The 12,973-nt window shown below is 49.5% G+C and overlaps 2 long non-coding RNA genes and 1 pseudogene across 21 annotated transcripts; 1 reads left to right on the top strand and 2 right to left on the bottom strand.

Annotated features, from left to right (window-relative positions):
* LOC118382675 (rhophilin-2-like) overlaps positions 1 to 12,973 on the top strand; it is a 59,913-nt pseudogene that overhangs the window by 29,289 nt on the left and 17,651 nt on the right.
* LOC127924188 (uncharacterized) lies at positions 3,749 to 5,471 on the bottom strand. Of its 19 annotated transcripts, none has more exons than XR_008117066.1 (6): positions 5,408 to 5,471; positions 5,039 to 5,325; positions 4,834 to 4,997; positions 4,588 to 4,669; positions 4,434 to 4,515; positions 4,077 to 4,271 (listed from the first exon to the last, which is right to left on the bottom strand). It is a non-coding gene; the product is annotated as an uncharacterized LOC127924188 (long non-coding RNA). The 19 variants fall into 19 exon arrangements; XR_008117060.1 differs by having other exon boundaries at positions 5,039 to 5,284; XR_008117068.1 differs by having other exon boundaries at positions 5,039 to 5,243; positions 5,367 to 5,465.
* LOC127924189 (uncharacterized) lies at positions 6,852 to 10,398 on the bottom strand. 2 transcript variants are annotated; one of them, XR_008117079.1, is made up of 3 exons: positions 10,159 to 10,398; positions 9,809 to 10,054; positions 6,852 to 7,185 (listed from the first exon to the last, which is right to left on the bottom strand). It is a non-coding gene; the product is annotated as an uncharacterized LOC127924189 (long non-coding RNA). The 2 variants fall into 2 exon arrangements; XR_008117078.1 differs by having other exon boundaries at positions 9,858 to 10,054.

Here is a 12,973-nt window from a genome sequence, read left to right as displayed (position 1 = left end):
CCTGACTGTCTGGACTCTACACCCTGACTGTCAATTATATAGTCCCTGACTGTCTGGACTCTACACACTGTCATTGATATAGTCCCTGACTGTCTGGACTCTACACACTGACTGTCATTTATATAGTCCCTGACTGTCTGGACTCTACACACTGACTGTCATTTATATAGTCCCTGACTGTCTGGACTCTACACCCTGACTGGCATTTATATAGTCCCTGACTGTCTGGACTCTACACACTGACTGTCATTTATATAGTCCCTGACTGTCTGGACTCTACACACTGTCATTGATATAGTCCCTGACTGTCTGGACTCTACACACTGACTGTCATTTATATAGTCCCTGACTGTCTGGACTCTACACACTGACTGTCATTTATATAGTCCCTGACTGTCTGGACTCTACACCCTGACTGTCATTTATATAGTCCCTGACTGTCTGGACTCTACACCCTGACTGTCATTTATATAGTCCCTGACTGTCTGGACTCTACACACTGACTGTCATTGATATAGTCCCTGACTGTCATTTATATAGTCCCTGACTGTCTGGACTCTACACCATGTTATCACCTGGTACCCCGTGTATATAGCCATGTTATCACCTGGTACCCCCTGTATATAGCCATGTTATTTACATTTACATTTAAGTCATTTAGCAGACGCTCTTATCCAGAGCGACTTACAAAATGTTATCACCTGGTACCCCCTGTATATAGCCATGTTATCACCTGGTACCCCGGGTATATAGCCATGTTATCACCTGGTACCCCGCGTATATAGCCATGTTATTACCTGGTACCCCGCGTATATAGCCCCGTTATCACCTGGTACCCCGTGTATATAGCCATGTTAACACCTGGTACCCCCTGTATATAGCCATGTTATCACCTGGTACCCCGCGTATATAGCCCCGTTATCACCTGGTACTCCCTGTATATAGCCCCGTTATCACCTGGTACCCCGCGTATATAGCCATGTTATTACCTGGTACCCCGCGTATATAGCCCCGTTATCACCTGGTACCCCCTGTATATAGCCATGTTAACACCTGGTACCCCCTGTATATAGCCATGTTATCACCTGGTACCCCGCGTATATAGCCCCATTATCACCTGGTACTCCCTGTATATAGCCCCGTTATCACCTGGTACCCCGCGTATATAGCTATGTTATCACCTGGTACCCCATGTATATAGCCATGTTATTACCTAGTACTTCCTGTATATAACCATGTTATTACCTGGTACTCCCTGTATATAGCCATGTTATTACCTGGTACTCCCTGTATATAGCCATGTTATCACCTGGTACCCCGCGTATATAGCCCCGTTATCACCTGGTACTCACTGTATATAGCCCCGTTATCACCTGGTACCCCGCGTATATAGCTATGTTATTACCTAGTACTTCCTGTATATAACCATGTTATTACCTAGTACTTCCTGTATATAACCATGTTATTACCTAGTACTTCCTGTATATAACCATGTTATCACCTGGTACCCCCTGTATATAGCCATGTTATCACCTGGTACCCCCTGTATATAGCCATGTTATCACCTGGTACCCCCTGTATATAGCCATGTTATCACCTGGTACCCCGGGTATATAGCCATGTTATTACCTGGTACCCCGCGTATATAGCCCCGTTATCACCTGGTACCCCGTGTATATAGCCATGTTATCACCTGGTACCCCCTGTATATAGCCATGTTATCACCTGGTACCCCCTGTATAAAGCCATGTTATCACCTGGTACCCCGCGTATCTAGCCCCGTTATCACCTGGTACTCCCTGTATATAGCCCCGTTATCACCTGGTACCCCGCGTATATAGCTATGTTATCACCTGGTACCCCATGTATATAGCCATGTTATTACCTAGTACTTCCTGTATATAACCATGTTATTACTTGGTACTCCCTGTATATAGCCATGTTATCACCTGGTACCCCCTGTATATAGCCATGTTATCACCTGGTACCCCCTGTATATAGCCATGTTATCACCTGGTACCCCATGTATATAGCCATGTTATCACCTGGTACCCCTTGTGTATATAGCCATGTTATCACCTGGTACCCCATGTATATAGCCATGTTATCACCTGGTACCCCGTGTATATAGCCATGTTATCACCTGGTACCCCATGTATATAGCCATGTTATCACCTGGTACCCCCTGTATATAGCCATGTTATCACCTGGTACCCCATGTATATAGCCATGTTATCACCTGGTACCCCGTGTATATAGCCATGTTATCACCTGGTACCCCGTGTATATAGCCATGTTATCACCTTGTACCCCCTGTATATAGCCATGTTATCACCTGGTACCCCTTGTGTATATAGCCATGTTATCACCTGGTACCCCTTGTGTATATAGCCATGTTATCACCTGGTACCCCGTGTATATAGCCCCTTTATCACCTGGTACCCCGTGTATATTGCCTTGTTATCACCCGGTACTCCCTGTATATAACCATGTTATTACCTCCCTGTATATAGCCATGTTATTACCTGGTACCCCTTGTGTATATAGCCATGTTATCACCTGGTACCCCTTGTGTATATAGCCATGTTATCACCTGGTACCCCTTGTGTATATAGCCATGTTATCACCTGGTACCCCGTGTATATAGCCCCTTTATCACCTGGTACCCCGTGTATATTGCCTTGTTATCACCTGGTACCCCTTGTGTTTATTGCCTTGTTATCACCTGGTACCATATGGTCTGAGTCTAAACGGGATCCATTTAGTTTTTACCTGTATACTTACTCACCTGTCTTAATGACTCTTCCTCTTTCCACCCTCTTCTTCTCCCTCCTCCACCTCCCCTCTCCTCCACCTCCCCGTTAATTCCTTCTCCACCTCCCCTCTCCTCCACCTCCCCTCTCCTCCACCTCCCCTCTCCTCCACCTCTTCTTCTCCCTCCTCCACCTCCCCTCTCCTCCACCTCCCCTCTCCTCCACCTCCCCTCTCCTCCACCTCTTCTTCTCCCTCCTCCACCTCCCCTCTCCTCCACCTCCCCTCTCCTCCACCTCCCCTCTCCTCCACCTCCCCTCTCCTCCACCTCTTCTTCTCCCTCCTCCACCCCTTCTTCTCCACCTCCCCTCTCCTCCACCTCTTCTTCTCCCTCCTCCACCCCTTCTTCTCCACCTCCCCTCTCCTCCACCTCCCCGTTAATTCCTCCTCCCTCCTCCACCTCCCCTCTCCTCCACCCTCTTCTTCTCCCTCCTCCACCTCCCCTCTCCTCCACCTCTTCTTCTCCCTCCTCCACCTCCCCTCTCCTCCACCTACCCGTGAATTCCTCCTGCCTCCTCCACCTCCCCACTCCTCCACCTCTTCTTCTCCCTCCTCCACCTCCCCGTGAATTCCTCCTCCCTCCTCCACCTCCCCACTCCTCCACCTCCCCTCTCCTCCACCTCCCCGTTAATTCCTCCTCCCTCCTCCACCTCCCCTCTCCTCCACCTCCCCTCTCCTCCACCTCCCCGTGAATTCCTCCTCCCTCCTCCACCTCCCTACTCCTTCCCCAGGTAAGGCCCACCTGCGGCGGGCTGTGATAGGTCATGAGGAGGGTCTGAGGATCCATAGTCTGTGTCGGCACCTCAGGAAGCTGGATGTGCTCCAGGCCATCCTCCAGGCCAGTCACAACCGTTCCCTGGCCAAGTTCAATGACAACAACCGAGAGGACGAGTTCACAGACTACCTGGAGGCTCCAGACATCGTCTGTGAGTCAATCAATCAATCAATTGTATTTGTGAAGCACCAAACATTGTCTGTAAGTGAACCTCTTATTGGGAACTCAATCAACCAACCAACCAATCAATCAACCACTCAATCAACCACTCAATCAACCACTCAATCAACCACTCAATCAACCACTCAATCAACCACTCAATCAACCACTCAATCAACCACTCAATCAACCACTCAATCAACCACTCAATCAACCACTCAATCAACCAATCAATCAACCTCATTTAAAAAACTTTTTACATGGTCATCAGCTCTGGCTCCACATCACTGTTGATTCAAGACAACTGACTGTCAAATGGACCTCATGTCATTAGAGAGACAGAGGGGGTCTGACTGTTGGACCTCATGTCATTAGAGAGACAGAGGGGGTCTGACTGTTGGACCTCATGTCATTAGAGAGACAGAGGGGGTCTGACTGTTGGACCTCATGTCATTAGAGAGACAGAGGGGGTCTGACTGTTGGACCTCATGTCATTAGAGAGACAGAGGGGGTCTGACTGTTGGACCTCATGTCATTAGAGAGACAGAGGGGTCTGACTGTTGGACCTCATGTCATTAGAGAGACAGAGGGGTCTGACTGTTGGACCTCATGTCATTAGAGAGACAGAGGGGGTCTGACTGTTGGACCTCATGTCATTGGAGAGACAGAGGGGTCTGACTGTTTAGACCTCATGTCATTAGAGAGACAGAGGGGGTCTGACTGTTGGACCTCATGTCATTAGAGAGACAGAGGGGGTCTGACTGTTGGACCTCATGTCATTAGAGAGACAGAGGGGTCTGACTGTCTAGACCTCATGTCATTAGACAGACAGGGGGGTAGACCTCATGTCATTAGAGAGACAGAGGGGGTCTGACTGTTGGACCTCATGTCATTGGAGAGACAGAGGGGGTCTGACTGTTGGACCTCATGTCATTGGAGAGACAGAGGGGGTCTGACTGTTGGACCTCATGTCATTAGAGAGACAGAGGGGGTCTGACTGTTGGACCTCATGTCATTAGAGAGACAGAGGGGGTCTGACTGTTGGACCTCATGTCATTAGAGAGACAGAGGGGGTCTGACTGTTGGACCTCATGTCATTAGAGAGACAGAGGGGGTCTGACTGTTGGACCTCATGTCATTGGAGAGACAGAGGGGGTCTGACTGTTGGACCTCATGTCATTAGAGAGACAGAGGGGGTCTGACTGTTGGACCTCATGTCATTAGAGAGACAGAGGGGGTCTGACTGTTGGACCTCATGTCATTGGAGAGACAGAGGGGGTCTGACTGTTGGACCTCATGTCATTAGAGAGACAGAGGGGGTCTGACTGTTGGACCTCATGTCATTAGAGAGACAGAGGGGGTCTGACTGTTGGACCTCATGTCATTAGAGAGACAGAGGGGGTCTGACTGTTGGACCTCATGTCATTAGAGAGACAGAGGGGGTCTGACTGTTGGACCTCATGTCATTAGAGAGACAGAGGGGGTCTGACTGTTGGACCTCATGTCATTAGAGAGACAGAGGGGGTCTGACTGTTGGACCTCATGTCATTGGAGAGACAGAGGGGGTCTGACTGTTGGACCTCATGTCATTGGAGAGACAGAGGGGGTCTGACTGTTGGACCTCATGTCATTGGAGAGACAGAGGGGGTCTGACTGTTGGACCTCATGTCATTAGAGAGACAGAGGGGGTCTGACTGTTGGACCTCATGTCATTAGAGAGACAGAGGGGTCTGACTGTTGGACCTCATGTCATTAAGAGACAGACAACTACAATGGACCTCATGTCATAGTAGAGACCAGGATGTTGTGAAGCTGTAATGTTTACAGTGTGGCTCCCTGTCGTGCTGAACCCCAGAGGACGTCGGCAGGTTGTGTTGTTGTGGTAATAAACAGACCTGTTTTCCCTCCTCAGCTAAAACGGAGCACAGGGCAGAGATGGAAACCCCACATTGGCCACAAAGGTGAAAGTCACAGACTTTTTCCGGAGGCTGGTATGTGGGATTACTAATTTTCTTTTAACATTTCAGGGCATTGTTCCAGACACAGATTGTTTAAGCCTTAGTCCTGGACTATGAAGCTTGGTGAATGGAGGATCATGTAACTCTTAAAACTCCTCTTTATAGTCTGGGACTAAGATTAATCTGTGTCTGGGAAACCGTCATGTCATAAAATATCTACGGTCTTTTCAGAAATTGGCATCACAAAGCTCTGGATTTGTGTGTTTTTATGTCAGTTAAATTCAGTTAAACTTTCTTTGAACACTCATGTCAGATGGTGTGGTGCTGTTTTCTGAATCCGACCCAACAGAACCACTATGGCAGTACTAACATTAACCCAACAGAACCACTATGGCAGTACTAACATTAACCCAACAGAACCACTATGGCAGTACTAACATTAACCCTGGAGACAGTGACCCAACAGAACCACTATGGCAGTACTAACATTAACCCAACAGAACCACTATGGCAGTACTAACATTAACCCTGGAGACAGTGACCCAACAGAACCACTATGGCAGTACTAACATTAACCCTGGAGACAGTGATCAACAGAACCACTATGGCAGTACTAACATTAACCCAACAGAACCACTATGGCAGTACTAACATTAACCCTGTCATTAGAGACAGTGACCCAATAGAACCACTATGGCAGTACTAACATTAACCCTGGAGACAGTGACCCATGACAGAACCACTATGGCAGTACTAACATTAACCCTGGAGACAGTGACCCGACAGAACCACTATGGCAGTACTAACATTAACCCTGGAGACAGTGACCCAACAGAACCACTATGGCAGTAAAGAACCTAACAACCTTAACCCTGGAGACAGTGACCCAACAGAACCCCTATGGCAGTACTAACATTAACCCTGGAGACAGACCCCAGAACCCAGACAGAACCCCTGTTTCCTCCTCCTCATGGCAGTACTAACATTAACCCTGGAGACAGTGACCCAACAGAACCACTATGGCAGTACTAACATTAACCCTGGAGACAGTGACCCAACAGAACCACTTTATAGTCTGTACTAACATTAACCCTGGAGACAGTGACCCAACAGAACCACTATGGCAGTACTAACATTAACCCTGGAGACAGTGACCCAACAGAACCACTATGGCAGTACTAACATTAACCCAGCAGAACCACTATGGCAGTACTAACATTAACCCTGGAGACAGTGACCCAACAGAACCACTATGGCAGTACTAACATTAACCCAACAGAACCACTATGGCAGTACTAACATTAACCCTGGAGACAGTGACCCAACAGAACCACTATGGCAGTACTAACATTAACCCAACAGAACCACTATGGCAGTACTAACATTAACCCAACAGAACCACTATGGCAGTACTAACATTAACCCTGGAGACAGTGACCCAACAGAACCACTATGGCAGTACTAACATTAACCCAACAGAACCTGGAGACAGTGACCCAACAGAACCACTATGGCAGTACTAACATTAACCCTGGAGACAGTGACCCAACAGAACCACTATGGCAGTACTAACATTAACCCTGGAACAGAACCACTATGGCAGTACTAACATTAACCCTGGAGACAGTGACCCAACAGAACCACTATGGCAGTACTAACATTAACCCTGGAGACAGTGACCCAACAGAACCACTATGGCAGTACTAACATTAACCCAGCAGAACCACTATGGCAGTACTAACATTAACCCTGGAGACAGTGACCCAACAGAACCACTATGGCAGTACTAACATTAACCCAACAGAACCACTATGGCAGTACTAACATTAACCCTGGAGACAGTGACCCAACAGAACCACTATGGCAGTACTAACATTAACCCTGGAACAGTGAACCCACTATGGCAGTACTAACATTAACCCTGGAGACAGTGAACAGAACCACTACTATGGCAGTACTAACATTAACCCTGGAGACAGTGACCCAACAGAACCACTATGGCAGTACTAACATTAACCCTGGAGACAGTGACCCAACAGAACCACTATGGCAGTACTAACATTAACCCTGGAGACAGTGACCCAACAGAACCACTATGGCAGTACTAACATTAACCCTGGAGACAGTGACCCAACAGAACCACTATGGCAGTACTAACATTAACCCTGGAGACAGTGACCCAACAGAACCACTATGGCAGTACTAACATTAACCCTGGAGACAGTGACCCAACAGAACCACTATGGCAGTACTAACATTAACCCAGCAGAACCACTATGGCAGTACAACATTAACCCAACAGAACCACTATGGCAGTACTAACATTAACCCTGGAGACAGTGACCCAACAGAACCACTATGGCAGTACTAACATTAACCCTGGAGACAGTGACCCAACAGAACCACTATGGCAGTACTAACATTAACCCTGGAGACAGTGACCCAACAGAACCACTATGGCAGTACTAACATTAACCCTGGAGACAGTGACCCAACAGAACCACTATGGCAGTACTAACATTAACCCTGGAGACAGTGACCCAACAGAACCACTATGGCAGTACTAACATTAACCCTGGAGACAGTGACCCAACAGAACCACTATGGCAGTACTAACATTAACCCTGGAGACAGTGACCCAACAGAACCACTATGGCAGTACTAACATTAACCCTGGAGACAGTGACCCAACAGAACCACTATGGCAGTACTAACATTAACCCTGGAGACAGTGACCCAACAGAACCACTATGGCAGTACTAACATTAACCCTGGAGACAGTGACCCAACAGAACCACTATGGCAGTACTAACATTAACCCTGGAGACAGTGACCCAACAGAACCACTATGGCAGTACTAACATTAACCCTGGAGACAGTGACCCAACAGAACCACTATGGCAGTACTAACATTAACCCTGGAGACAGTGACCCAACAGAACCACTATGGCAGTACTAACATTAACCCTGGAGACAGTGACCCAACAGAACCACTATGGCAGTACTAACATTAACCCTGGAGACAGTGACCCAACAGAACCACTATGGCAGTACTAACATTAACCCTGGAGACAGTGACCCAACAGAACCACTATGGCAGTACTAACATTAACCCTGGAGACAGTGACCCAACAGAACCACTATGGCAGTACTAACATTAACCCTGGAGACAGTGACCCAACAGAACCACTATGGCAGTACTAACATTAACCCACTGGAGACAACATTAACCCAACAGAACCACTATGGCAGTACTAACATTAACCCTGGAGACAGTGACCCAACAGAACCACTATGGCAGTACTAACATTAACCCTGGAGACAGTGACCCAACAGAACCACTATGGCAGTACTAACATTAACCCAACAGAACCACTATGGCAGTACTAACATTAACCCAACAGAACCACTATGGCAGTACTAACATTAACCCTGGAGACAGTGACCCAACAGAACCACTATGGCAGTACTAACATTAACCCTGGAGACAGTGACCCAACAGAACCACTATGGCAGTACTAACATTAACCCTGGAGACAGTGACCCAACAGAACCACTATGGCAGTACTAACATTAACCCTGGAGACAGTGACCCAACAGAACCACTATGGCAGTACTAACATTAACCCTGGAGACAGTGACCCAACAGAACCACTATGGCAGTACTAACATTAACCCTGGAGACAGTGACCCAACAGAACCACTATGGCAGTACTAACATTAACCCTGGAGACAGTGACCCAACAGAACCACTATGGCAGTACTAACATTAACCCTGGAGACAGTGACCCAACAGAACCACTATGGCAGTACTAACATTAACCCAGCAGAACCACTATGGCAGTACTAACATTAACCCTGGAGACAGTGACCCAACAGAACCACTATGGCAGTACTAACATTAACCCAACAGAACCACTATGGCAGTACTAACATTAACCCAACAGAACCACTATGGCAGTACTAACATTAACCCTGGAGACAGTGACCCGACAGAACCACTATGGCAGTACTAACATTAACCCTGGAGACAGTGACCCAACAGAACCACTATGGCAGTACTAACATTAACCCTATGGCAGTACTAACATTAACCCAACAGAACCACTATGGCAGTACTAACATTAACCCTGGAGACAGTGACCCAACAGAACCACTATGGCAGTACTAACATTAACCCTGGAGACAGTGACCCAACAGAACGGGTCGACTCTGGGTCATTAACAGTGGTGTTGAACTTAATGTCTCTTTCTCAACCTCCTTGTCTTGATGATCAATAACATGAACAAACACACCCTCATCTATTCCCTTCATAGTACCCTACCTTAGACCAGGCTCCATAGTACCCTACCTTAGACCAGGCTCCATAGTACCCTAGCTTAGACCAGGCTCCATAGTACCCTCTGACCAGGCTCCATAGTACCCTACCTTAGACCAGGCTCCATAGTACCCTACCTTAGACCAGGCTCCATAGTACCCTACCTTAGACCAGGCTCCATAGTACCCTACCTTAGACCAGGCTCCATAGTGCCCTACCTTAGACCAGGCTCCATAGTGCCCTACCTTAGACCAGGCTCCATAGTGCCCTACCTTAGACCAGGCTCCATAGTACCCTACCTTAGACCAGGCTCCATAGTGCCCTACCTTAGACCAGGCTCCATAGTACCCTACCTTAGACCAGGCTCCATAGTGCCCTCTGACCAGGCTCCATAGGGCTCCATAGTACCCTACCTTAGACCAGGCTCCATAGTGCCCTACCTTAGACCAGGCTCCATAGTGCCCTACCTTAGACCAGGCTCCATAGTGCCCTCTGACCAGGCTCCATAGTGCCCTCTGACCAGGCTCCATAGTGCCCTCTTGACCAGGCTCCATAGTGCCCTCTGACCAGGCTCCATAGTACCCTCTGACCAGGCTCCATAGTACCACCAGGCTCCATAGTGCCCTACCTTAGACCAGGCTCCATAGTGCCCTAGCTTAGACCAGGCTCCATAGTGCCCTAGCTTAGACCAGGCTCCATAGTGCCCTCTGACCAGGCTCCATAGTACCCTCTGACCAGGCTCCATAGTACCCTACCTTAGACCAGGCTCCATAGTACCCTACCTTAGACCAGGCTCCATAGTACCCTCTGACCAGGCTCCATAGTACCCTACCTTAGACCAGGCTCCATAGTGCCCTACCTTAGACCAGGCTCCATAGTACCCTACCAGCTTAGACCAGGCTCCATAGTGCCCTACCTTAGACCAGGCTCCATAGTACCCTACCTTAGACCAGGCTCCATAGTGCCCTACCTTAGACCAGGCTCCATAGTACCCTACCTGACCAGGCTCCATAGTACCCTACCTTAGACCAGGCTCCATAGTGCCCTACCTGACCAGGCTCCATAGTGCCCTACCTGACCAGGCTCCATAGTGCCCTCTGACCAGGCTCCATAGTGCCCTCTGACCAGGCTCCATAGACCACCAGGCTCCATAGTACCCTACCTTAGACCAGGCTCCATAGTGCCCTACCTTAGACCAGGCTCCATAGTACCCTACCAGGCTCCATAGACCAGGCTCCATAGTGCCCTCTGACCAGGCTCCATAGTGCCCTCTGACCAGGCTCCATAGTACCCTACCTTAGACCAGGCTCCATAGTACCCTACCTTAGACCAGGCTCCATAGTACCCTACCTGACCAGGCTCCATAGTGCCCTACCAGGCTCCATAGACCAGGCTCCATAGTGCCCTACCTTAGACCAGGCTCCATAGTACCCTCTGACCTTAGACCAGGCTCCATAGTACCCTCTGACCAGGCTCCATAGTGCCCTCTGACCAGGCTCCATAGTGCCCTCTGACCAGGCTCCATAGTGCCCTCTGACCAGGCTCCATAGTACCCTACCTGACCAGGCTCCATAGTGCCCTACCTTAGACCAGGCTCCATAGTACCCTACCTTAGACCAGGCTCCATAGTACCCTACCTTAGACCAGGCTCCATAGTGCCCTACCTGACCAGGCTCCATAGTGCCCTACCTTAGACCAGGCTCCATAGTACCCTACCTTAGACCAGGCTCCATAGTGCCCTCTGACCAGGCTCCATAGTGCCCTCTGACCAGGCTCCATAGTGCCCTCTGACCAGGCTCCATAGTACCCTACCTTAGACCAGGCTCCATAGTACCCTCTGACCAGGCTCCATAGTAGACCAGGCTCCATAGTACCCTCTGACCAGGCTCCATAGTACCCTCTGACCAGGCTCCATAGTACCCTCTGACCAGGCTCCATAGTACCCTACCTTAGACCAGGCTCCATAGTACCCTACCTTAGACCAGGCTCCATAGTACCCTCTGACCAGGCTCCATAGTACCCTCTGACCAGGCTCCATAGTGCCCTACTGACCAGGCTCCATAGTACCCTACCTGACCAGGCTCCATAGTGCCCTCTGACCAGGCTCCATAGTACCCTCTGACCAAGCTCCATAGTGCCCTCTGACCAGGCTCCATAGTGCCCTACCTGACCAGGCTCCATAGTGCCCTCTGACCAGGCTCCATAGTACCCTACCTTAGACCAGGCTCCATAGTACCCTCTGACCAGGCTCCATAGTACCCTCCTGACCAGGCTCCATAGTACCCTACCAGGCTCCATAGTACCCTACCTTAGACCAGGCTCCATAGTACCCTACCTTAGACCAGGCTCCATAGTACCCTCTGACCAGGCTCCATAGTGCCCTCTGACCAGGCTCCATAGTGCCCTCTGACCAGGCTCCATAGTGCCCTCTGACCAGGCTCCATAGTACCCTACCTTAGACCAGGCTCCATAGTGCCCTCTGACCAGGCTCCATAGTACCACCAAGCTCCATAGTGCCCTCTGACCAGGCTCCATAGTGCCCTCTGACCAGGCTCCATAGTGCCCTCTGACCAGGCTCCATAGTACCCTCTGACCAGGCTCCATAGTACCCTACCTGACCAGGCTCCATAGTACCCTCTGACCAGGCTCCATAGTACCCTCTGACCAGGCTCCATAGTACCCTACCTTAGACCAGGCTCCATAGTACCCTACCTTAGACCAGGCTCCATAGTACCCTCTGACCAGGCTCCATAGTGCCCTCTGACCAGGCTCCATAGTGCCCTACCAGGCTCCATAGTGCCCTCTGACCAGGCTCCATAGTACCCTACCTTAGACCAGGCTCCATAGTACCCTCTGACCAGGCTCCATAGTGCCCTCTGACCAGGCTCCATAGTGCCCTCTGACCAGGCTCCATAGTACCCTCCTGACCAGGCTCCATAGTACCCTCTGACC

This window comes from Oncorhynchus keta, unplaced genomic scaffold, assembly GCF_023373465.1.
Source record: "Oncorhynchus keta strain PuntledgeMale-10-30-2019 unplaced genomic scaffold, Oket_V2 Un_contig_3778_pilon_pilon, whole genome shotgun sequence".
In the NCBI taxonomy this organism is placed as follows: Eukaryota; Metazoa; Chordata; class Actinopteri; order Salmoniformes; family Salmonidae; genus Oncorhynchus; species Oncorhynchus keta.
Note: the sequence above shows the minus strand (reverse complement) of the source record. Positions and strands in the feature narration are given on the sequence as shown.